The sequence below is a fragment of the Gorilla gorilla genome, chromosome 10 (assembly GCF_029281585.2).
Source record: "Gorilla gorilla gorilla isolate KB3781 chromosome 10, NHGRI_mGorGor1-v2.1_pri, whole genome shotgun sequence".
In the NCBI taxonomy this organism is placed as follows: domain Eukaryota; kingdom Metazoa; phylum Chordata; class Mammalia; order Primates; family Hominidae; genus Gorilla; species Gorilla gorilla.
In genome coordinates, this window is record NC_073234.2 from 76,902,363 (window position 1) to 76,929,023 (window position 26,661).

A 26,661-nucleotide genomic window follows, 5' to 3' on the forward strand; every position below is an offset into this window, starting at 1 on the left:
CTGTATGGATCCTGGGGTAGGATATTGTAAAAAGCTATTGTTCTGACAGGTATTCCCCAAGTATATGACAAGTACCCAGGAGTACAGATTTCTCAATTCTTGCCAATTTCATATATTTATGTATGTTGTTTTATTCTTCACTGTTGTTTATTTCATATAGAGAGAAAGCAGTTTTTCTATTTATAAGATGTTTTCATGAAGCATCTGGCCTTAGTGTTAGAAATATTTATGAATAACATAGGATTGATAATAGTATTAATTACACTTATATTTAATACATATAATACACTGGGCCTGGTTTGAGGTACTATAAAAGTAAAATATAAAGCCCAGAACCTAGTAGGGTTTAATAAAAGACAGCTATGATGATGATGATAGTGATGACGTGATGATAATGATTGTAAAGTAGCAGGCAATTATCAAAGTTAATTTACTATAATAATTTTGGGAAAGTTAGGTAGAGTAAATCCTCACTTAACATTGTCAATAGACTTGAAAACTGCAACTCTAAGTGAAACAGCATATAATGGAACCAATTTTTTTCCTCATTAATGTTGTAATGAAATGAAGTTGAACTAGACAATATTATTTGAGGATATACCATACTTTATTTAGCTTAAAATCACAGTTTCCAAAGCCTATCAAAAATGTTAAGTGAGAGGTTATTGTAGTTAGTAAAGATTTTAAAACATTTGATCTTTTAAATTTATTTTTAAAATGCCACATAAATCTTTTTTTTTTTTTTTTTATTTGTGACAAGGTCTTGCTCTGTTGCCCAGGCTGGAGTGGCATGATCACAGCTGACTGCAGCCTCTACCTCCCGGGCTCAATTGATCCTCCTGCCTCAGCCTTCTGAGTAGCTGGGACTATAGAAATGCACCACCATGCCCAGCTAATTCTTTTGGTAGATATGAGATTTCACTATGTTGCCCCTGCTGGTCTCAAACTCCTGAGCTCAAGTGATCTTCCTACCTCAGCCTAGGCATGAGCCACCATGCCCAGCTGCCATATAAATCTTAAAGATAAAACATCAAATTTAAGACGTACTCAGCATGACGTCCCAACATACCCTCAGAACCCAAAGTGTAAGTTTTTTTGCCATTCCTGGAAAGGTGTGAGACACACATGTGCAGGGATGTTGCTACCATTTATTTCTCTGGATTATCTTAACTCTAGTCGTATATCAGATGCTCCCGACATACAATGGGGTTATGTCCTGATAAACCCATTGTAAATTGAAAATACTGTTAAGTCAAAAATGCGTTTAGTAAACTTACCTTACTAAACATTCATAGCTAGCCTAATTTACCTTAAATGTACTCAGAAAACTTACATTAACCAACAGTTTGGCAAAACCATCTAACACAAAGCCTATGTTGTAATAATGGATTAAATATCTTATGTAATTTATTGATTACTGAAAGTGAAAAACAGAATGGTTTTGCACCATTGTAAAGTGGAAACTTCATAAGTAGAATTGTAAGTTGGGGACAGTCTGTACTGTGTTTTCTCTTACATATACATATCTTTAATAAAATTTAATTTAGAAATTAGTCACAATAAGAGATTAACAGCAGTAACAAATAATAAAATAGAACAATTATAACAATATACCATAATAAAATTATATGAATGTGGTCTGTCTCTCTCTCTCTCTCTCAAAATATCTTAGGTACTGGATTCAGCTTTCTTCTTGTGATGATGTGAGGTGGTACAATGCCCACATGATGAGATGAAGCGAGATAAATGCCATCGGTATTGTGACTTAGTCTTAGGCTACTACTGACCTTCTGTATTGCAGAATCTGTGTAACCATCCCTTGTTTCCAGTAAATGGTTTGATATTACTCATTTCGGGAGATCCCTTGCTGAAATCTTCATTTAAGCTCAATACTTTGAGGGGCAACACATTCCCATGAGTTGGAACTCATTTCTGTTCATGTCCTCCACCCACAAAGTTCATAGCCTTTTTCGTCTTAACTAGGCACCTATCATGCACTGCAGCCATAACTTTTGCTGTTTCAGATGCAACAGTAAAATGAGCATTAATTTCTTTTTCCTTCTTTGCAATTTCACAGATAAATTAGTTCTTACCGTGGACCATAGCAGCCTCTGCATAAGATTTTTTTCTCTTAAGTCAAGAATTTTCACCTTTTCACTTTTTAAAGGAAGCACTTTACCCTTTCTCTTTTGTATATCCAAATTGCCAGCATCACTATGATTCTTATGCTTTGGGCACATTGTGAGGTACCATAAGGCAGGAGTCCCCAGTCCCTGGGATGCAGACTGGTATCAGTCCGTGACCTATTAGAAACCGGGCCATACAACAGGAGGTGAGCAGCAGGTGAGCCAGCATTACCACCTGGGCTCTGCCTCCTATCAGAGCAGCCATGGCACTAGACTCTTGTAGGAGCGCAAACCCTATTGTGAACTGTGCATGCAAGGGATCTAGGTTGTGCACTCCTTATGAGAATCTAACTGTGTTAGTCTGTTCTCATGCTGCTATGAAAAAATATCTGAGACTGGGTAATTTATAAAGGAAGGAGGTTCAGTTGACTCATAGCTCTGTATGGCTTGAGAGGCCTCAGGAAACTTACAATAATGGCGGTAGAGGAAGAGGCACATCTTACATGGCAGCACGTGAGAGAAAAGTGCCAAGCAAAGGGGGAAAAGCCACTTATAAAACCATCAGATCTTGTGAGAACTCACTATCATGAGAGCAGCATGAAGATAACTGCCCCTCTGATTCAATTACCTCCCACAGGTTCCCTTCCGCAACACTTAGGGATTATGGGAGCCACAATCCAAGATGAGATTTGGGTGGGGACACAGCCAAACCGTATCACTAACTAATGCCTGATGATCTGAGGTGGTAGTTTCATCCTGAAACCATTCCCCAAGCCCCAGTACCCCCCAACCAGTCCGTGGAAAAATTGTCTTCTACAGAACCTGTCCCTGGTGCCAAAAAGTTTGGGGACTGCTGCCGTAAGGGTTTCTTGAACAGAAGCATGGTGATACCATGACGCTGGATCTGATAACCAAGCTGCTACTAAGTGACTAACAGGCAGGTGGCATAGACAGTGGGGATTTGCTGGACAAAAGGAGAAGTCATGTCCTGGGCAGGACAGAGTGGGACAGCAGGAAAATTTTATCATGCTACACCCACAATAGAAAACTTATGAATTGTTTATTTCTGGAATTTTCCATTGAACATTTTTGGACTGTCGTTGACTGTAGTTAGTTGAAACCACAGAAAGCAAAATCATGGATAAGGGAGGACCCATGTAACTACATATGTGGACAGTGAATTTAGTTCCTTATGATTTATCTGTATAGAATTAGCTTTAAGGAATTATCTCTATTAAAAACAAATCGTTACATAAAGGTAGTTGTGATTTTTAAAGACCATCATCAAAGACACTGTCAATTCTGCTGTATCTTTTAAATAAAGACTCATTTGGGCCAGGCGGGGTGGCTTACACCTATAATCCCAGCTCTTAGGGAGGGAGAGGTGGAAGGATAGCTTGAACCCAGGAGTTGGTGACCAGCCTTGGCAATATAGGGAGACCGCATTTTCAATCAAGCACAATCAATAAATACATACATATATACTCATTTGGAACCTGCCACTTGTAGTGGTCAGAGCTAGGACAAATCTTATTTGGGGATATACATTTCTTTTACATTGCAACCTCATTTCTAAACTCCAGACACACGTATCCACATGACTACCTGATAGCTCTGCTTGGCACATGCAAAACTGGTATCCTTATGTGTCCCTCAGACTTGCTGTCCCTGAAGTCTTCTGTTTAGTTAAGGGTAAATCTATTCTTCCCATTGCTCAGAACCAAAACCTCATTATCGTCCTTGACTCCTATCTTTTGCTTTTACTGTACATCTAACTCCTCAACAAAACTACCTTCAAAATAGTGCCAGAATCTGAGCATCTCTCACCACCTCCACTATTTCCTGTCTGGTCAAGCCACCATCATTTCTCATTGTGGCTATAGGCTCCTAACTGGACTTCTCCTCTACTGGCTCCTTTTTAGTCTTCTCACAAATCATGGCCAGGGTGAACCTTTGAAGTGTAAATCAGATTAGTCAGATGTCATCCTGTGCTCAGTGACCTCCAATGGCTTCCTACCTCAGGGGAGTCCTTACTATGACCCTTGAGGAGCAGCGTCAGCCCTTACCCCCTTTCCTCACTGACTTCCCCTTCCGCCATTTTCCTCCATACCCCCTTTCCTCATTGACTTCCCCTTCCGCCATTTTCTTCCCTACCATACTACCATACTGCCCGTTGCTCTTTCTCCTATGTGGTGGAAGCCACCAACTCTCCTGGGGCCTTTGCTCTCCTCCAGGTTCCTTCAGCCTGTGGTGGTCTCTGCTCTGTTAACCGCGTGACTCATTCTGACACTTTCTTCCAATCTTGACTCAAATGGCAGCTTCTTACGGAGGCCCTCCCTTCTACTACCAAAGACTTGCTTTTCTCCCTACTTTAATTTTTCTCCTTAGCACTTCCCTAACTTAATGTGTGTATATACATATGTTCATTTATCTTGTTTGTTTTTGATCTCCCTAAGAATATTAGCTGCGTGAGGGCAAGGAACTTGTTCTGTTTTGTTTACTGGTCTATCTCTAGAGCCCAGGATAGTTCCTCGCAAATGGAACAATACTTGTTGCATATATGAATAATCTCAGGCCGATTTTGGCTGGTGTTCTGTATTTATGGTCAGAGAAGTCATAAATAATGTACATTGTTTTCTTTTTGAATTCCATGTAGGAAGCTTTGGGGTTAAAGTCAAATTCTTAGTTATTTTTAGTGTTCATTCCTACTTTCCCTGAAGTTTTTCTCTGCTATGATACATCTATCACATCCATATTAATTAACCACCGTCTTTTGAATTTGTGTATCCAACTTGATATTTGAACACAAAACTATGTGTGGGTCACTGTATGAGGCTCATAAGAGACATGATCCACCTTTTTAAAGACTTCTCCAATTTCATGAGTAAGGCAAGACTAGGAAATAATCCACGTAGAAGGGCAATTTCTAAATATAAGAGAGAGCTGTTTAAGGAGGCATTCATTGAATACTAATTGAGTTTTTTTAGAAAAATATGCTCTCACCCTATCCACTGGCTATAAGGTGGGAATACGTGACTTGGGTATTTTAAAAACTATTTTCCATGTGATTTAATTAATCCACACAACCACCCATTAAGAACTATTGATGTAACAGATGTGTGTATGTACTATGCTTTCAGACAAACACACCTTCTGTCTTATTTATCAGGGCCTGCCTAGTACTCTCACATATAATTGAAAGTTTGCTAACTGAAAGAAACATTCTAAAATCTATCAACTTTAGGATAACAGTCTAATTGATATTAAAAGTAAATATACATATTTAATTATGCTTGTTTCCTCTTTATGAAACAGAATGTTGTTATTGTTTTGTTGTTTTGGTTTTTCGTTGGTCAATGAGTAAAGCCACAACTTGATCTGCAGCCGTGTCTGGCGTTTTGGGCATTTGTCATGGCCAGGCTGCGCTTTTACGTACTTCCAAAGATAAGGTCTTCACACTAGTAATGCATGCCCTCCGTAGGCCACACTGTTCTTGTTCATTCTATTCGGGAGTGCCCCTCAAGTAAGGATTACAGTAGTGCAAAGTCTGCACTTAATTTGTTGCATCTTGCCCTATAGATGCCCCCCTTGGAAATTTGATTTGTTTCAAATTTGGATGGAGATTTTAGGGACTTCTTTTTCTGATTAGCTGACTGTTGCAGAATACAGTTAGAAATACAAAACTCTGATTTGATTTTCCTTTTTCATATGAACTATGCTGTAGATGATTTGATATCATTGTCACTTTGCAGCCAAATTCTTTGGTTTCCTCAGTTTACTCACTTATGCATTCTGCCCTCCTTTAAAAAAAATATATCAAGAACTCTGGGACAATTAAAATACTTGCCCTTGAAAATAAAAGCAACATGAGGCTCAGCCCAGGGATGGAGTTTATCTCTGGGTTCTATGAGTTAGAGGCACACTAATTTACTAGTGCTGGAACCAAATGGGTTGAAAATCCTTGTTTTCCCACCAGATGGGTTATTTTAAAATATCACAAAACTTCTGAGGTTATTTACATTACAAATGTGCTTCTTCACACACATCAAGAATTGAGTACCATGTTTTGACAGTAACTCCTTTATGAAATTATATGTTGCGCAAGTGGAGTAAAATTCAAGTCATTCTCAAGGGAGCAGGCTTATGAATCTGGATGAGGTCACACCTCTTTAAAGATGCAGTTTGATAATCCGACATCAAAACAAAGGAATTCTGTTAATCCTCTCACAAAAGTGCAAATTGCTAATCAGATCCCTGGGCTGGGCTGGCAGCTTGGTAAACAATGAGCTTGGCAGAAGAGCAACTTTGGGCGGATAGATAGCTGAGAAGCTTGGGATACCAACTTTGCCCCTATGTTAGCCCAGTTGAGTCTGTTGTTTCGAAACAATCACGTGTGTCAATGGAGGTGGTTCTTGCAGTTATTGTGTTCTTGTGCTTTTCTCCCTCCATGTTAATGATGATGCAAATCAATCTTCCTGTCTTTCATTTCACTTCACTGGTGTATAGGCTACTATGCCCCTATATTCTTTTCACTTGGATGCATGTGTCTTTTGAATTTTCATTACACATTCCTCTACAAGCCCAGAGGGTTTTCTCTCCCTCCCATAAGTAGTGTGGTGGTATTTGAAAAAGGAAGAATAAATCTAAACCCATCTGAAGAAAAAAAAAAAAAAAAAGAATCTTCTGGAAGGTGTAATAATTAGGACTCTTTTTTTTTTTTTAAAGTGATAAAAATCCGATTTGAGGCAGTTTAAGAAATAAGCCTGGAATTTGTTGGGTAAAGGAATACAAGGAAGGCAAATAACCAAGGAGGGGAAAGGACAGGAATGTAGTTGGGCCTCAGGAACAGTTGGAACCCGGGAGTCACACTCTGTCAGGGCTTGATCCCTTTCTCTTGTCTCTGTGTCACTTTGAATGTCGGCTTCACTCTTTCTTGCTGCAATAGAGATTTCTCCATATGGGAGGAAATGTCACCATTGATGACAGCACTGGAATTTTATAGCTCACTGCTTTATCCATTCTCCTTAAATCAAATATCTTAAGGAAGGACTCCGATTGGCTTGGATTAGATCAGGTGCCTGTTCTGGACAAATCAGCCATATTATATAATCTCAGTTGCTAGAGGATAGAGGGTGCATGCTATCCGTCATACTGTCTTCTTCAGAATGATTGAAATACGTAACCAGCCTGAAACATTCTAAAACCTGATGATTGCATTAGCACGTAGAATTATTTTGTTCATCTCAACACCACTCTTTTAACTTTCACTCTATTTGGCCTTTTTGGCATTTCCAACTTTCACTCAAACATGACTAAGAGTTAACTTGAAAGTGAGAAATACAACTTCTTCATTTTAAAAGGGGGCTCTCATTAAGAGAGTGCACTGTTTTGAATACTTTCAGCTAATTTCCTGTCTCCTAGTAAGAGAGGGTGCATAAATTATTTGGGTGCAGTGTATGTTGGAAAGGAGCAAAATTTAAACTTTTGTTTGTGGAGCCGTGTTCCAATGGGTAAGAGCTGTGTGCTTTTGCTGTAGGGACAGTATGGGCTGCAGTTGGCATATTGGTTTTCAGTCAGATGAATGATGCGGAACATGACAAATCTACATCTGTAAGGGGAGAAATGCGTCAAAGGTAGAGGTTTGGGGCAGAGGATGGCTGGCCTGGTGGGGCCATGTTACCCACAGCCAAAGCTTTTTGAATAAGAGCACTGTCTTTTTAAAAGCAACAGGGGGTGCGGATTGAGGGAGTGCTCACAGCGGTAAGTATAACACAGCTGTGCTCTGTTTATGCTTCGGCTACAATAAAAAAGCTATAAAATGTGAGATGTCATAGCTCCACTTTGCTTTATTTATACTATTTCCTCTGAGCTCTGTCACACTGCACATTCATCTGCTAAGTTGCAGCAAGAATGGAGATTAAAATATCACAGCTCAAAATAGGAGTCAAGCGGAAGGAGATTCATCATAGCCCTATTAAAAATATGTAAATATGGGAATGAAGTCATTTTAAAGCTATACAGTGCTCCTCCTTTATGAGTTAAGATCCCTTGAGCAAGTGATGGGCTATGCCAAGGACAGAGCTAGGGGAACTTGTTCTCTCTTCCACAATGGAAACCCTTTTAAGATTAAAGACTGTTTGAATTGCAAATTATGTATGTTTTTCTATAATCAGAACCGAGTTAATAATGGCAGGAAATCGGATGCAAAATAGAATGAAGAAAAGTTTTGGGAATCAAGATTGTACATTGTTCATTTGGTTAGAATTTTTAAAATTAATATATGGAATCTCCTTCTAGACCCCGGTTATTAATGAAATTTGAGAAACTTTGAAAAGTATCCCTGGATAGGGAAGCTCTCAGAAGGAAACTGAGACACAAAGATGAAATTTGACTTTCCACAGCTCAACTATCAATGATGAAGCTAAGGCTGGAAGCTAGGAATTCTACCTAAAACTTTGCCAGTAAAATTACTTTTAGGATTTCTGCATCTCTAGTCCCCACAACAATTTATTTACTTCTGTTGTTTCCATGGTGTGCTTAGGCGAGTAAGGAATGGAGTTTTTACATGAAAAGTCTGGAATACCTCATATGCGATTTACATGCCTTTTATGCTCTCCTTGCCAAGCTGTTGAGTGGCTCTTGACCTTTTGACCTTCCGATTTTCCAAATGTTCTATTGCTATTGTGGTAATAATGAAGACCAGCACTCATTAGGGGCTTACTGGGTACCAGGGATGGTTCTAAGTGTTTGATGTGAGGATTGCAACAACCACATGCAGTAGCTATTATTGTTTCTCAGACTTTACAGATGTGGAAACTGAGGCAAGAGATTATACAGCTAGTGAATGAGAACAGGAATTCAAACCAAGCAGTCTAATTTCAGAGCCCGCATTCTCAACCCGTGTTGTCTTTCCAAAAATATGTATTAGGAAAACAGTGAAAGGAGCATGAGGCTGGAAAAGAGGGTACTTGGGTTCCAGGCACAGTCCTGCCACTACCATAAGTCAACTCATTTTTCTTATCTTTAGAATAAAATGAACACATGATTATGTCTTCCAATTTCAACTTTGCGTCTATGCACTGATACCTCATGAAAGTAAATTTTCAGTAACATTTTTCTGCATTCTTAGTTAGTTTTAGTTTCAGAAATGGTTATGTTAATTATTTGTAACGTACAGTGATTCTAGAATTTTGTTTGTCATGCACTTTTCATTATATTTTAATTGAATTGTTTTGGATGCAGTGAATAGGGGGAGCAGAGCTAGCTGAAGACTTTCTAGCTGTGTGAACTTGAGCACATTTCTTAATCTCTCTGTGCCAGTTTTCTCATCTATAAAATGAATACAATAAAAGTACCTCTCCCTGTCAGTGTATGTTGGAAAGGAGCAAAAATTAAACTTTTGATTGTGGAGCCATATTCCAATGGATAAGAGCAGTGTGCTTTTGCTGTAGTACACAGTATGGGCTGCAGTTGGCATATTGGTTTTCAGTCAGATGAATGATGCGGAACATGACAAATCTATATCTGCAAGAGGAGAAATGCATCAAAGATAGAGGTTTAGGGCAGAGGATGGCTGGCCCAGTGGGGCCATGTCGAGATTATGCCTGTAATCCCAACACTTTGGGAGACTGAGGTGGGAGGATCGCTTGAGGCCAGGAGTTCAAAACCAGCCTGGGCAACATGGTAAAACCCCATCTCTACAAAAAAAAAAAAAAAAAAAATTCAAAAAATTAGCTGGGCGTGGTGGCACACACCTGTAATCCTAGCTACTCAGGAGGCTGAGGTGGGAGGATTGCCTGAGCCTAGGAGATCAAGGCTGCAGTGCGTCTTAATTGCACCACTATACTCCAGCCTGGGTGACAGAGTGAGACTCTGTAAAAAAAAAAAAAAAAAAAAAAAAAAAAAAAAAGGTACCTCTCCCATAGCATCGTTCTGAGAATTAAGGCGGGTAACACATGACAATGCTTAGCACATTGCCTACTCATAGGAGCTACTATAAAATATCTAAATGTTTGCTTTTATGATTATTATTGACCATCTGAGTCTCATTTACCATCTCTGTCTTTTCATGCTACCAGTTCTCCTACCATGATTGGCAAATTGTTTAGCTTTTTGGTGCCTATATTCATGAATTTGCAAGGTTAAGATGCCATCAGAAGTTATCATCTACTTAAGATAGAAATATTAGGGCAGGATGGAACTTTAGAGGTTGTGTCGACCAGCTCTTTCATGTGATTAACGTAATACCCTGAAAGATCAAGTGACTCATCCAAGAACCCTCAGCTAACTGGTAAACCACAGAGAATAAGGCCCATGGGTTCCAGCTGCGGGTTCCAGTGCAACCCTGCTACCTCCACAAGTACCTCTGTGTTAGATAAAAAATGCAAAAGTTCTTGGAATTTGTAAAAGGAGCAATGACGCACATTTTAAAGGTTTAAATTAGGCAAGTTGCCATAGTATCTCAGATTTATGACAGTTTTAGATTTTAGATTGTGCATCTTTTTGGCAGACTTCAGAAGAGGATGCTAGGAAATACGCTTCAGGCTGGCAGTGCGTAGAAGTGGTCATCTTTCTTAGTGAATCTTAGGAAATTGAAGTGCTTGGTTCCTTTTGTATGTTGAGTGAGATAACATGTAATTTTCAATAGCGTGGGAAGAAGAGGACCTGATATACTTAGAGAAGGTGGAAAGAAAAAAAAGACTTTAAAAGCGGTTGGAGTAATTTAAATAGGGAAATATTTGATAAAATAGTGTAATAATTTTTGAGACACATCTATTGGGGTCAAAGTTCATCCACTTTAATATACAAAGAAAAATAGAGCTGTTTCCATAATGTATTCTCACTTTTTTTTTTTTTTTTTTTTTTTTTGAGACAGAGTTTCACTCTTGTTGCCTAGGCTGGAGTGCAATGGCGTGATCTTGCCTCACTGCAACATCCACCTCCTGGGTTCAAGCGATTCTCCTGCCCCAGCCTGCCAAGTAGCTGAGGTTACAGGTGCCCACCACCATGCCCAGCTAATTTTTTTTAATTTTTAGTAGAGATGGGGTTTTACCGTGTTGGCCAGGCTGGTCTCGAACTCCTGACCTCAGGTGATCCACCTGCCTCGGTCTCCCAAAGTGCTAAGACTACAGGCGTGAGCCACCGCACCCGGCCTTATTCTCGCTTTTGACCCCTCACCTTACTGGGCAGGTTGAAAGGGAATAAAAAGTGAACACAAAATAGCTGTGTCAAATCCTCTTTGTTTATTAGTTTTTCCATTTCCCCTTTCAGGCCCAGGAGCAGGATGGAGTGAAGGAGGGGCCTAGGATGCAAAATGTAAAGAGACACCACTCTTGCAGGGCACGGTGGCTCACGCCTGTAATCCCAGCACTTTGGGAGGCTGAGGCGGGTGGATCACGAGGTCAGGTGATCGAGACCATCCTGGCTAACACCGTGAAACCCCATCTCTACTAAAAATACAAAAAAATTAGCTGGGCGTAGTGGCGGGCGCCTGTAGTTCCAGCTACTCGGGAGGCTGAGGCAGGAGAATGGCGTGAACCCAGGAGGTGGAGCTTGCAGTGAGCCGAGATTGCGCCACTGCACTCCAGCCTGGGCGACAGAGCAAGACTCTGTCTCAAAAAAATAAATAAATAAAAATAAGAGACACCACTCTCAGGTGCCAACCCTGCACCCACAGGGCCCTGAGAACAATGATGCCTCTTTTAATTGCATGTCACCCTAGTGACTGCACAAATCTCACTCTAGTGCAGGCCCTGCCTCTGTCCCAACTAAAGAAACCATCTTTGGGGGAGGCTGTATCACTGTGGCTAGGGCTGGGAGTGTGGGCTGTCACATTTATTCATGCTGGTCCTTGAGTTGACCTCTGTGTCCTTCCTGGATTCTGCACCCTAATCTGGTCTCTACCCTGAGGGGCTCTGTCCTTGTTGGATCAGCTGCTGATGCAATTGGCCCCACCTGGACTTTGAGCCAGTGAATCTGTTGCTGACCTACCATTGCCTTTGGACTTGAGGGTCCCCCTTTTCTCCCCGTGCCAGGGCTTCCTCAGTCTTCCTCTGTTTTGTGCATGCATGTGCGCGCGCGTGTGTGTGTGTGTGTGTGTGGTGGTCTGGAGAGGGCAGAACAGAGCATAGGACTTTTCAGTTTCCCTGCACATGTGCACCAACTACGAAGAATAAATAACCAACTTTAACTCAGTCAATCCGGACGTTTTCCTTCCTTTAGCAGTGGCTTTTTTTTCTCTCTCACCAGGTTAGATGGACACAAGGCTAAAAACAGGGATTCCCAGACAGTCCTGTGCTCTCGCTACCACCCTCAACTCCTGCCACCAAGAAATGTCAATGAAAGAGGACAGTCAGCCTACAGGGCCGCGGATTCCTTTGTGCCACTGACAGGCTTCTGCACCACTGCCCTGGAAGCCAAATATTAATACCAATATGGAGAAAGCCTGAACCCCGCCTCTGAGCTCTTCATCCCTCTTCTACCTCTTTCTTTGCCCAATATTCTCTCTTCTTCCTCCCTAGGTGTGTGAGAGCTCCCACACTGGCTGTTTATGATCTGCATTTTGCTTTTGTTTTGTAAAGGGACATATCTTGGAGATCTTCACTGCTTTTCACTCTCAAATTCTGTCATTCGAGTTTGTTATCTAAGATTTCCAAAGGTTAGCTCTGAAACTCAAAGCCGATTAGTGGCCCCTCTGTTCTAGAGGGTGGCCGACCTCCTCTTGAAAGGATAAAGGCCATTAATCTAGGGACAGCAAGAATAAGACTTACATGATATGGAACTGCATCTGGAAATATTTCAGAAAGTAACATATCTGTTACGAGTGGCAGTCACCTTAGTTTCAAAAAGTAAATAATTTCAATATTCCTTTAGTCATGGTTTAAGAATCTATATCTACTTACATATAGATATCTATATATATCCATTTTGATATCTGTGTATGTGTGCATAGCTATACACCCATATGCATATATCAAAATATAACATTCTACTTTATAAATGTAATATAATTATGATTTGTCAACCAAAAATAATATCAATTTTAAAATAAGAATATATTTATTGTGGTGATAAAAATACAGCTTCAACCCAGTTGCCTGTTATACCTTGCATATGTTTAAGAAAAGGAAACTAAATTTCTTTAAAGAATGCTGACTTCAACTAACACAGAATTTAGCATATTGTACACACTGAAATATTGTATGAATGAATGAATGACTTTATCTTGAAGGTCATTTAACTTGGTCATTTTGAGCAAGGACACAACACGATAAGATTAGTGTTTTATAAAAAATATGGTAGTGTTGCAGTAAGTGAATAGAAAGAGAATGAGATAGGGAGCAACTATAGGAACATATTCTAAACATATTCTAGAAAAACTACTGGAAGAGATTCCTTTTCAATGATCCCCACATTCCAAATACTTAGACTTTGCACTGAACATATGGTTGTTTTCCAAGTCTGGTTTTTTTTTTTCCTCTTGACACTGGGTCTCAGGTTTGTTACCGAGGTTGGAGTGCAGTGGTGCGTTCTCGGCTCCCTGCAGCCTCCACTTCCCAGGCTTACACCATCCTCCCACCTTAGCCTCCCAAGTAGCTGGGACCACAGGCCTGTGCCGCCACACCCAGCAGTTTTTTTTTTTTTTTTTTTTTTTTTTTGGTAGAGATGGGGTTTTGCCATTTTTCCCAGGCTGGTCTTGAACTCCTGAGCTCAGGCGACCCACCTTGGCCTCCCAAAGTACTGGGATTACAGACGTGAGCCACTGCACCCATCCCCAAGTCTGTTTAAAGAAGCAGCAATTAAAAAGTCAGGAAACAACAGATGCTGGAGAGGATGTGGAGAAATAGGAACGCTTTTACATTGTTGGTGGGAGTGTAAATTAGTTTAGCCATTGTGGAAGACAGTGTGGTGATTCCTCAAGGATCTAGAACTAGAAATACAGTTTGACCCAGCAATCCCACTACTGGGTATATACCCAAAGGATTATAAATCACTCTATAAAGACACATGCACATGTATCTTTATTGTGGCACTGTTCACAATAGCAAAGACTTGGAACCAACCCAAATGTGCATCAGTGATAGACTGGATAAAGGAAATGTGGCATTAGACACCATAGAATACTATGTAGCCATAAAAAAGGATGAATTCATGTCCTTGGCAGGGACATGAATGAAGCTGGAAACCATCATTCACAGCAAACACAGGAACAGAAAGCCAACCACTGTATGTTCTCACTCACAAGTGGGAGTTGAACAGTGAGAACACATGGACACAGGAGTAGGCGGCATCACACACTGGGGCCTGTTGGGGGCTGGGGGGCTGGTGGGGATAGCATTAGGAGAAATACCTAACGTAGATGATGGGTTGATGAGTGCAGGAAACCAACATGGCGCGTGTATAACTATGTAACAAACCTGCACGTTCTGCACATGTACCCCAGAACTTAAAGTATAATAATATGAAAAAAGAAGCAGCAGTTACCACTTACTTTCACCTTTTAAAAAGACCTAAGAAAAGTTGGAAGTAATTTACTGTGTATTTGAGTTCATTTCTCACAGGAGGAAGGCAGTTGAGTTTTCCAAATGATCTCTCTCTCTCTTTTTTTTTTTTTTTTTAAAAAGGCAGAGTCTCACTCTGTCACCCACGCTAGAGTGCAGTGGCATGATCTCGGCTCACTACAACCTCCACTTCCTGGGTTCAAGCCATTCTTCTGCCTCAGCCTCACGAGTAGCTGGGACTATAGGTGTGTGCCACCATGCCCGACTAATTTTCATATTTTTAGTAGAGATGAGGTTTCATCATGTTGGATAGGCTGGTCTGGAATTCCTGATCTCAGGTGATCCGCCCGTCTCGGCCTCCCGAAGTGTTGAGATTACAGGTGTGAGCCACCACGCCTGGCACAAATGATCTCTTTACATACAACTTAGTACCTTGTTTTGTATTTGTTATTCAGAGTGGGTACAAGAATTGTCAGTTTCAGGAATAGCAATCTGGTGTCTATATGGTTAAGGAAACGTAGCCCATAACTGACTCCTGTTTGCAGGGTGAAAGACTAAAGAGAAGTTAATATAAGACTTGCAGAAGGCTGTGATCCTGTATAACAAATTATCACAAATTTAGTGGCTTAAAACAATGCCCATTTATTGGCTCACAGGTCTGAAGGTCAGAAATCCAACACAGCCTGGTTGGGTTTTATGTTCAGGGTATCATGAGGCTAAAATCAAGGTTGTCCAGGCTGAGTTTTTGTCTGTAGCCCTGGGGAGGAAAAAGTCTGTCTCCGAACTTATACTTGTTTTTGGCAGAATTCAGTTCTTTGTGTTTTTAGGACTGAAGTCCTTGCTTCCTTGCTGGCTGTTAGCTAGGGCTTGTCCGTAGGCCCTAGAGGCTGCCTATATTCTTTGCCATGTGTACTTTCTATTCTGAAGACATCAGTGGTGTGCCAAATCCTTCTCGTGCTTCAGATCTCCATTTTCTCTTCGACTTCTAGACTAAAATGTAAAAGACATACGTAATTGATTAGGTAAGGGCCATGTAGATAATCTGTCTCAAAATCACCTGTGTTATATAATATAACCTATTCATGGAATAAAATCCATTATATTCACATTCCTGGGCATTAACCTGAGCATATTCAACATTTCAGTAGGATCTTTGGGGTGTTCTTCCTATTCTCTCTACCAAATTGTCATTTGTTTAAAAAAAATTAACAAGGCATTTTCTTGCATGGAACAACCAAAGCACTTAGGAGAAATACAAGGAATATGTGATTTAACTAATATTTTGTTAAGAAACCAGTCATTTTGTTGTTGTTGTCTTTTGACAGAATCTTGTTCTGTCATCCAGGCTGGAGTACAATGGTACGATCTTGGCTCACTGAAACCTCTGCCTCCTGAGTTCAAACGATTCTCCCACCTCAGCCTCCCGAGTAGCTGGGACTACACGCGCGTGCCCCCATGCCTGGCTAATTTTCGTATTTTTAGTAGAGACAGGTTTTCGCCATATTGGCCAGGCTGGTCTCACACTCCTGGCATCAAGCAATCCACCTGCCTTCGCCTCCCAAAGTGCCGGAATTACAGGCATGAGCCACTGTGCCTGGCCAAAACCAGTACATCTTTTTTTTTTTTTTTTTTTTTTTTTTTTTTGAGACGGAGTCTTGCAGTGTCACCCAGGCTGAAGTGCGGTGGCGCAGTCTCAGCTCACTGCAAGCTCCGCCCCCTGGGTTCACACCATTCTCCTGCCTCGGCCTCCTGAGCAGCTGGGACTACAGGGGCCTGCCACCACGCCCGGCTAAATTTTTTTTGTATTTTTAGTAGAGACGGAGTTTCACTGTGTTAGCCAGGATGGTCTCCATCTCCTGACCTCATGATCCACCCGTCTTGGCCTCCCAAAGCGCTGGGATTACAGGCGTGAGCCACCGCACACGGCCAAAAACCAGTACATCTTTTAATGAAGTTTATTTTCTAACATCTGACTTTGACAGATCTACTACTAATAATATTTAGAAGTTTTACTTGTGTGTGATTCATTCATTTCTAAATGTTACTACCATTCACTTTACCAAAACAAAACAAAAACCCCAAAACAATTTCTATATCTATTATTGGGAATAGGGAAGGAATGGCTTTTACTGTTTGTGTGAGAAAAAATAAGCAATGGGATATAATTTATATGTAAATATCAAGTCAAAGTGAATTTTAACAGTGAGATCTTTTTTAATAAGTTCACTTGAGTGGTAAAGTAAGCTAGCTTTCGAAGTTTTTTGGACTTTGTAGATTTAAAGGAGGAAAGTGGGCAAGTTTAACTAACTCTATTGTTAGTGTCAAGATTAGAGGAAGCCAGTTCTCTGCACAATATAATCCCCACTTCTGACATCAATTGCAGGTTTAGTGGGTTCCCAAAACCAACCTCAGCTTCAGCAATTTGCTTGAAAGACTCAGAATGCATTGAAAGCTGTTATACTCACAGTTATGGTTTGTTTTAAGAAAAGGAGACAGATTAAATTCAACGAAGAGAAGAAATATGTAAGGTAGAGTCTGGGGAATTACCAGAGACAGAGCTTCTGTTGTCCTCACCATGGAGTCAGGATATGTCACTTTCCAGGCATCGATGTGTGACAGTATGAACAGAGCATTGCCAGCCAGGGGAGCTCACTTGAGCCTTTGGTGTCCAGAGTTTTTAGTGGGACTTGACTACATACTGTCCCCTACATGCCTGACCTTTAGTGTCCAACCCCTTTTGAATGTTGGTGTTGGGCTGAAAGTTTTAGTTTCTGGCCCCTTCGAGAGGCAAAACTGATACTGCTTGGCCCAAACCACCCACTGTAAATCACATTGTTAGACTGTTCAGTGGCCAAAGCCTTCAGCCAAACAAAGACACTCCTGTGACATTTTGAGTTCAGGAGATCATGTTCTCATAGCTGAAGGCAGATGCCCATCTCTTTGGCCAAGGTTAATTCTTCACTCCACCAATGAGGAGGGAAGGGGGAAGATGAAGACGGTATACTGTGTGTCAGACAGCATGCTAGGCGTTGTCTCCTTTAAACCTTTGAACAACATTATTAGAAAGACACTACAGTTACCCTTACTTTACAGACAGCTGGATTTAGCAAGATTAAGTCATTTATCCAACACTGTATATATAGTGTGGTGGAACCAGGGTTTGGACCTCTGTTGGCCTAACTCCAAAGGACATCTCAAACACTTCACTGGGTTGCTTCCACCAAAACTGAAAGAGTATAATGATATGTAATATAGTAACCATTTAGAAGCAATTATTCTCAAGAATTGAGTTTTTAGAATAAAGTTGTCATTTAGATTTATAAGAATGTGCAGTGCTCCTTTAATAATGTAGGATATACAGGAAGAAGGTTGATATATGGATGGTTACTTCGTTGAATTCATACCTTCCAAATGGAATCCAATCAGCACTGTACCATTTAATGAATGCAAACTCATTTATGGGGTGTGTGTTATATCCCAGGTGCTGTGCTGGCCATTGGTGACCCAAAGATGATGAAAAATATGTTCCTGCCCACAAGGAGTTAGCGACCTACTGGGGTATGTACAATGTTTATTCTGTTATTTTTAATATGATGCTTGTGTTATGTAGTGTGTAGAGAGCTAATATGTAAAAAGTATTTAGCAAATAAATTTTGCAAATATTTGGCACAATTTTTCCTTTTACTGAATGTACTAATGCTAAAAAATGTTGGTAATTTGGAGATTGTTTCTCATATAACCAAATCGATAAAAAACAGGTTCAATTTTTGTAGATTCTGTAGTAATAGGGCAGATTAAATTTTAAAAAGCCACTGAGACATGTCTGTACTTCCTACACTTGTGTGTAATTGAAGGCAAATGAAAGTAGACTAGAAATGCCACCAAAGCACATCACACATTAGCAACAATGTACATTTCTTCTTCACACATAAAACATTGACCATTCTGCTTTTTATTGGTTACTTTATTGATAATTGCTATCTTTCATCTTCTCCTACTTCATCAGTTCCTCCAATTGAGCAAAGTCTATATTGGGATAAAATGTATCTTTCCTTCCTTAATTAATGTTGATTTTTGCCAAAATATGTATTTTATTTGAGTCATAATAAAAATTATAATAGTTTCTTCTTACAGTAACCATGCAGGATGCCTTGAGTAGTCCTGAAGAACTAAATACAGTAAATGCAGTAAATATAAACAAAAACTATTATATTCTAATGCTGCTTTCTATCTTTTATAGTTCGTTGTAGGGGAATAGAATTAGAAAATAAGATAAGAAATTTAAGTTGAACTTAATTTCCAGTAGTTCAGGAAAATGCTACACAACTCTAACAAGGATGTATTTGGATATATTTAATAAGTGTTAATACACTGTTTAGATTGAACATCATAACTGCTGAGAGTGCAATTCTGATCATATTAAAATGTTAGGAAACCAGGAAAGAACGTGTCTCTTTTCTTGGCAATATGATTTTAATTTTTAAAAGCATTTAATTACATAAACCATATCCATCATCTTTGCATAGATAAATGTTGTGGCAATTTTTTGAATGAACCTCTTGGTTTCCTAAGAAATTATGGATACACTATAAATTTACAAATGAAAGGCCATTCATCAGAGTTATAAATATGAGTTGTTCCCATGCTGATGCCCATGTAAACTTAAAGTGGTTTAATATCTATTGGCTTTTGTGTATAGTTAGTACTGCAAAAGAATATAGATATTGTCATACTTATGTGGTGTCATAACATTGGCAAAGTGGTACGACAACATGCAATATTTTTTGAATAGCGTGGCATTTCTTTGAATTACTGCTGGCAACAGAACATAAATCAGCCTTAATGATGGATATTCCAAAGATGTTTATTAATCTATTCATTTAATTTAAAATACTCACTCTTGGCATTTATAGAGCCAGCTCATAGGAAGTGGCAAGTGCTTCTAAACCTCAGCAGTCACTTTTAGGGGCCCCATAATTATGTCAGCTAAGTCTGGTTGTAATTGAGATCAGAATGCATAAAAATTATTTCCTACTAATATCTGCTAAAGATACTTAAGCAAAATGGATTTTCTTATATGTGTCTAAACAAAATCTCGATTTGTGTCACCATTAAATGAAACTTAACTACATGGCTATTTGAACTGTCAGTTTTTAAAGCCTATTTTTCTTCCTTTTTTTTTCTTTTCTCCTTCCTCTACCCATTTGCTTTCTCTCTGTCTTTTTCTCCACTAGAAAATAATCCTGCATTGTGTAAATTTAATTGAAAAGGACTGGAAAACTGACAAAATTCCTCTGTACCAAATTAATGAACATCATAAGGCATGTAATTTTGATAATATGTAATAAGATTAAAGACAGGTAGGATGGACTGCAGTCAAGAGTACAGAGTACAGGGGGGAATTTACACTGGATAGGAAAGGTCAAAGAAAGCCAGTAATAGTTACACTGAAGAAGGAGTCAGCTATGCAAATATTATGGAATAGGATAGTATGAATGTGCGTGCATGTGCTTTACTAACATATGAAAAATCCAGGCACAGTTCTAACTTCTGAATTAAAATAAAGTAAAGAGAATTCAATTTCTCTCCATCTCTCAGTTTCCACTAATACAGCTTCAGTCTCTGACTTCACTTGGTAGCAAGATGGTGGCAGGGGCATTGCTTCAACTGTAACATCCTCTCAGGCTTCAAGCTGAAAAAGAGAAGATGCCTTTCCCAGAAGCCCTATCAAAACTGTCTTTGTCCTAATTCATTCTGATTAGATCACTGAATTAATCCTGTGCCCCTCTCTTGGAGCAGAGAGCAGAATCACCTTTGTAATTTTCATGGACTAGGCATTGGATTTGTATCCCAGAAGGAAATAGGGTACCATTAACTGAAAGAGGCTGCATTAATGCTAGGTAGCAGAGAAAGAATGGATTGCTGCCAGAAAAATCACAATGGGCACATATACATGAAAATTTGCATGTCATTCTAGAAGCCTTCGGATTTCCTAGCAATCTGTGGGTTCTAGGATAAGAAACTCTAATAGTGACATTGAATTGATGCCTTCTAGAACAAACAAAAACAGCATTGATACCCATAGCCATCCAGGATAATGAGTTGTTACTGGGACTATTTCCTGAATAAAGAGGCAAAATGAGGATAATATGTAACAAGTAGTTTAAATGATAATACCAAATTAAGAATAAAAGCAAGTTACATCATTTTGTTAACTAAAGTGGAAATGAGTGGTTCAGCCTTGGGGGTGCTTCTTTGCTAGTATTTGTATTAAAAAACTAGGCAAAATCTTTTATTTAAGGTAAGCACTTTACACTGGCAACATAAAAAGACATATTAGGAAAAGAAGTTTCCTAATGTTGATTCAATAGCTTTTATTGCTATAGAAGCCTGTGTCTATATGTATCCCAAATCTCTTCAACTTCAGTTAAAAAAGTATTAATCAAGTCTATTAAAGTAATTTGTAAAGAAAATCATTTTCAATAATTATATCAAATTTTGTGCGGATTAGCTGATTTTTTTTCTTCTTATCCATATTTTATTTTGGAACATGTTGATGAAGTCACTTATTTTCTTAATAATTATTTTTAATTGAGTAATTTAGACAGAATTGATAGAAGGTATAGGTCAGTCATAGGAAAACATGGGTACTTTCTAAATGCCTACATGGTGATCATTTATTTTTCTATGCAATTGGGAAGAAATTAACCTTTTAACAAGGTGAAGACAAGAGTAGCTCTCACTGAGATGGAAGTCATAATTATGCTTTATTGTTACATAGATTCCTTAGTTTCTTGAAAGAAGGAGTCAGCCTGGAGTTTTAAGTTGCTTCACTTGAACATAACAGTTTTTCCTCTTGAGCAACTCAAAATATCACTCAAAAATGGGAAAGAATTCCTTGTTTACCAGATATTTTTAAAGAATAAATATGTTAAATAAAGATGGTACAGTGTGTCACCTTTTGTCTCTTTGCACAAATGAAAACCCTGTGAATTTAGCACTGTTTCTCATGAATGAATAAACTTTTGAACCAAAAAAAAAATGAGTCATTACTGCTCCTCAAGTTTAATATGCCCAAGTTGTGGAGAAATATATCATTTTTCCCCTACCAATTAATGCCACTGAAATACAGCTATTATGGGGGATGATCAGCTTTCAAAATAGTTATACAAAGGCCATTGTGTATCTGATTATGAAGATTAACATGTTATTTGGAAAATAAACTCTTTCCCCAAACCTCTGTTTGCCACCAGTTCTTGCTTCGACTGAGACGTTCATGGATTTCTGATCATTCTGTGTGTGTATAGATTTTGTTTTGTTCTCCTTTCTAGGTTACAACATATCTTTACATAGTGTCAATTTTCTGTGAGTAGAAAACAGCAGGTAGTTCATTCTCAGAAAAGTGATTTACAGATTTTCTTGCTATGCATTCCTTCCTTTGATTTTCAGTTCCAGTTTTAATTTTAACCTAGCTAGGGAATTGCTTCTCTCCATAGTAATATCAGTCATCAACAGAGTCTGGAGGAAAAGTGAATTTCTCACTTACGTAAAGAATAAAGAACAAATTTATTCATATATATATATATATATGAAAAAATGTTAAGTTGTTCTTCAGTTTTGGCTGACACAAATCAATGGATATTTTTAAGGGTGTAGGTTAAGGCAAGAAGATTATGTCATTCTTGTAGTCCTTTCTAAGGACAGAAGATAGAGGATCAAAATACTGTAAGAAAAATCCAAACCATATTTTTCTTATGTGATGTCCAATCACATAAGATTGTGTAGGTGTGAGTTTCAGATAAGATGAAATGCATTTACAGATGTGAATTGTAAAAACATTTCCTATTATTAATTTTAAGGGCTTTTAAGGAGCAGAATGAGTTTCATTGAGAACCCCAAAGCATAGATTACTTAAGACAATTGCCCCTCTGAATAGGACATGAGCTAAGGAGTGAACAGAGGGAGAAAATTCACATACATGTTTTGAGTTTCACTTTAGGACTCTTGAAAGCTTCGGTCACTGGTTGGGATTTTTCTCTAACTAGGAGTCAAAGAGACAAAGCATCTAATCTAAATAATCTGTCTCAGGTTTTCTAAAAATGCCTGTGGATGAAAACATGTCAGACAACTGATCCAATAGGGCCTGAAGGTTTTCTGTTTGTTTGTTTTAAATCCATTCTTTCCTGAGAAGGAAATAAAAGAAAGCTTGAGATTGGTGACAGATTTGGGCTCTTGCCACATTCCCACCTCACTTTCATGGATATTTCTCTACTTCAGAGGAAGTTAATATTTTCCAGAGATGTTCCATAGGTATTCTAAATCATACTACAGACACCTGCTCCTATATATGGGTATGTTGTTCACCTAAGATGAATCAGACTTTTTTTTTTTTTTTCATGTGCTTCTTTTAAAAATCCTCATTAATCTCAGTCTGTAGAATTTAGGGGGAAAGTTGGGTTAAACAGTTGACACTGTTTAATGTAAATGATTTATGATTATTCCTTATGTATACACAATAGGCACTTTATAAATTAGATTGTCCTAGGAGTAACATGATACATAAATGTTATTGCTATAAATTCTACACTTGGCTATATATTTTGTATCATGTAACCGGTGGGCTTATAAATGCTGACTGTTTCGACCTGCTCTTTCTACTCAATATTGTAAATGGTGACTTAGGTAAGCCTAACTGAGATGTATACAGAGGCAATCAAATTGCAAAAGAATAGGGCATGCTGGCACCGCTCCAGCATGGCTTCTGGCTGTGTTCCAGAAGTGATGGCAGAAAGAAGAGACAGAGGGGAAGGCGAAACTATTGAATATATGTAGCCAAAAAATGAATCTAAATTATTACTAATTTTTTTTGCTCAGTAAAACCAAGAGTCTGGTGAGAGAGAAAAGGGGAAAAAGCAGCACAAACAGGAAAAAAGCATGAGTAAAACCAACTTATCAAAATTTAGTAGATGTTATTTCACAGGTGAATTTTCATTATTTAAATAACATTAGGGATAAAGTTAGTAGCTCTATAATTATAAATGTTTTAATATCAATATTTCATATATTTTTATATAGTGTATAATAGAAATAATATTTGATTACATGTTTTTACATATCTGTGAATGATGAATTTGAGGAATTGGGTCTTGCAAATCACTTAATTCTACTGGTGGATCAAGACACTTTATTATATGTATAATGCTGTTATGCTAATAGCCCTCCTTTTTTTTTTTTTTTTCCACTGTGGTTTCTTAGCCCACTTGATTTTCTTTCTGAGATCCTATAGAATTTGAGAGAAAAATCCCTGAATAAAATATCTAACTAATTATTAAATATCAAACTCATCTAAAGTATTGAGTTACAGGGGAAAGGGTAGCACGCCTATAACTGACCAGCCAGGTTAATATTAGTTTCCTGGTGTCGACTCCTTACCTGATCACACAGTCCTGTCATCAGGGCTGATTTGAGTTGTACTATGCACTAATTTGTGTAAGGGAGAACTGGGCTGTGAAGAATTCTATTTTGTCTATAGTGTCTATTCTGATAGTGATTTTATAGTCCATTTTATAGGCTGAGTGTTCCAGTTGATTCCCTCTCCCCACGCCCTCTTAAGTATTAATGTCTACACAATTGATCTGGTTACCCGTGAAGTCAGTCCAAATAGGCTGTTACAGTGACTGAAAATACAAGATCAGTAATTTTAAAACCTAGAGGTTACTGTCTTGCACAAAAGGACTAAATCTTAGCAGGAAATCCCCAAGTGAAAAGATGATGGGACTGAAAGCACTCTGTATGTGTGACTTGTAATAACAAACATTATTTTTTTGGCTGTGATATTGAAGGAAATATCCAAATGTGCCCCTTATGACTTCTGTAACGTACTTTTAATTGTCATACTCTGGAGCTATCCTGGTGCATGCATGGGAAAGAACATACATATGCACATATCTCTATATTTGTAGGCACTGTAGTCAAAACACTTATTTGCCTAGCTGACTTAGCTGCATAGTTGACTTACCCACCCACCATCAAACCCTCTAGAGGAAATAGGACAGAAAGGTCACACAGAAGCAGTAAAGCCAATTATCTCTTATAAAACAGTTATTTAGGTTCTCAGTGGCACCATTCATCTTCTGGAAGGGAGATCACTCCAGTCTCTGCCCATCCCTGTGTCATCAGTGTAGCTCTGGACTCTTGGAGTAGAAGAAGAAAGCCTGTTCTACCTTGTTGCTGCTGTACACTCAGGTAAGCCTGAACTGAAATCCCAGAGAGACTGCTGTACCAGACAGGCTAGACTATGGGGAGATTCTAGTGCTGATAGAGGTCTTTGCAGGGCTCAGTTTGTTTGTCCTGTCAATTTTAACCATCATTTAAAATTCCACTTTTTCTTATAGGGGTTTAAATTTAAATGCAAGACCTGTAGATTTATGCACATGTGCGTGTGCACATGTGCGTGTGCGCACGTGCATGCACACACACGCGCGCGCGCACACACACGCACATAACATCTGAAAAAGCCTCATCACTGTTGGTTCACTGTTTGTTTCAGTGCAGAATACTTAGAGTACCTGTCATTTACTGAGGACTTTCTTTGTGCCAGGAATTGTTCTTGGGCTTTGCTTGTATTATATAATTTAAGCCTCCTACGGTACTCCATGAAACAGGTAGTATTATTATACCCACTTTTTCAGCTGAGGAAATGGAGACAGAGAGAAATTGAATAACTTGCCATGGTTCAATAGCTAGTAAGAGGCGGGGCGGGATTCACACCCAGGCAGAGTAATCTCAGGGCTCAAGCACACATTTTTCTAGGTTGATTTATAAGCAACATGCAGTGCTTCATGTATGAGAAGAATGCACTGGGGCCATCATTGAGCAAGAAATGGGATCTGCATTATTTTTGTTGTTGTAATGGTCATGTAATTTCCTCTCTCAGGCCATGGTGTGACCAATGGCAAACTTTTTTTGAGAGAGCCAGTCAAAACTGCATGGAATATTCTATGGCCACAGAAGAGAAAGGAATGTGCTGGTCGATATGAGGAGCTGACCTAAGACCTTGCTTTCACTGTAACCACAGTAAACAAGCGAGTTAATGAACCATAGATGTTTAGTGTGTCATCAGCGTCTTTCAATTTTGTCATCCTGGGTAGCTACCATCAAGAAGGACGGAGTGCCCTCTATGAATATGTATTTAGTACTAGATATAGCAATTTATTCTTTTGAAGAGCACTTTATCATTTTGGTTTTGATAAATGTATAAACAATAATCAGTAGTTAGGGGTTTCAGGCGAAAATGGATGCCATTATTAGTGATTTAACAAGTTTTCCTGTGAATTCCATGTGTATCACTCAGTCTGGATCTTGCGACCCAGGGATACATATACCCAATTTTTAGAACAGCTCACTTTAAAAGCCTCTTGCGCTATGAACCACTAAGATCTCAGAACTACAGTAGTTACTAATTTCCACACTTTCAATATGTAAAATGAAGTACTCACACAAAAAACCTCGAGGCTGCATAGGTCAGAACATTTGCTTAAACTAATAATAAGATTAGCTTTTTTAGTTCTAGCTCTCCTTTTCCTATCTATTTGCCTTGCTAACAAGGCCTTACTCCTGTTCAGTTACCTAGTGCCATGATCCCTCTACTTTTTGGACTTTTTATGATAATTTGAGCTGATTTTCCTAGTTGACATAAAGAATTTCCATGAGAATAATAAAACATAAGGACTATTCATTAAATAAGAATGATGAAAACACGAAATTTCACCCAAACTGGGCAAAAGTGCATCTCAGTGCACAGAATTCCATAACATTTTGAAATTTGGTCTTTACAGATATTTTTCTCTGCCTGAAACATGTGTGCTGGTTCTATTTATATAAGGGAATAGTGACATCCTGTGTGTAGCTAGACTAATTGCCTCTGTAATTAACCTATTTGAGGAGGAAGTTACACAGAAATAAAATATCACTGAGTACTGAAAGAGGCAATTTTGTTTTAAAGCAAACTTCTAAGTAACTTTACCAAAGGCTGT

General features: G+C 38.8%; 1 protein-coding gene across 4 annotated transcripts in view; it reads left to right on the plus strand.

Annotated features, from left to right (window-relative positions):
• SOX5 (SRY-box transcription factor 5) overlaps nucleotides 1-26,661 on the plus strand; it is a 1,026,842-nt gene that overhangs the window by 176,400 nt on the left and 823,781 nt on the right. For all 4 annotated transcript variants that reach the window (XM_031000926.3, XM_063694118.1, XM_063694117.1 and 1 more), the window contains one exon: nucleotides 18,108-18,184. The gene's annotated coding sequence lies outside the window, so the exon portion shown is untranslated. The remainder of the gene's footprint in view (nucleotides 1-18,107; nucleotides 18,185-26,661) is intronic.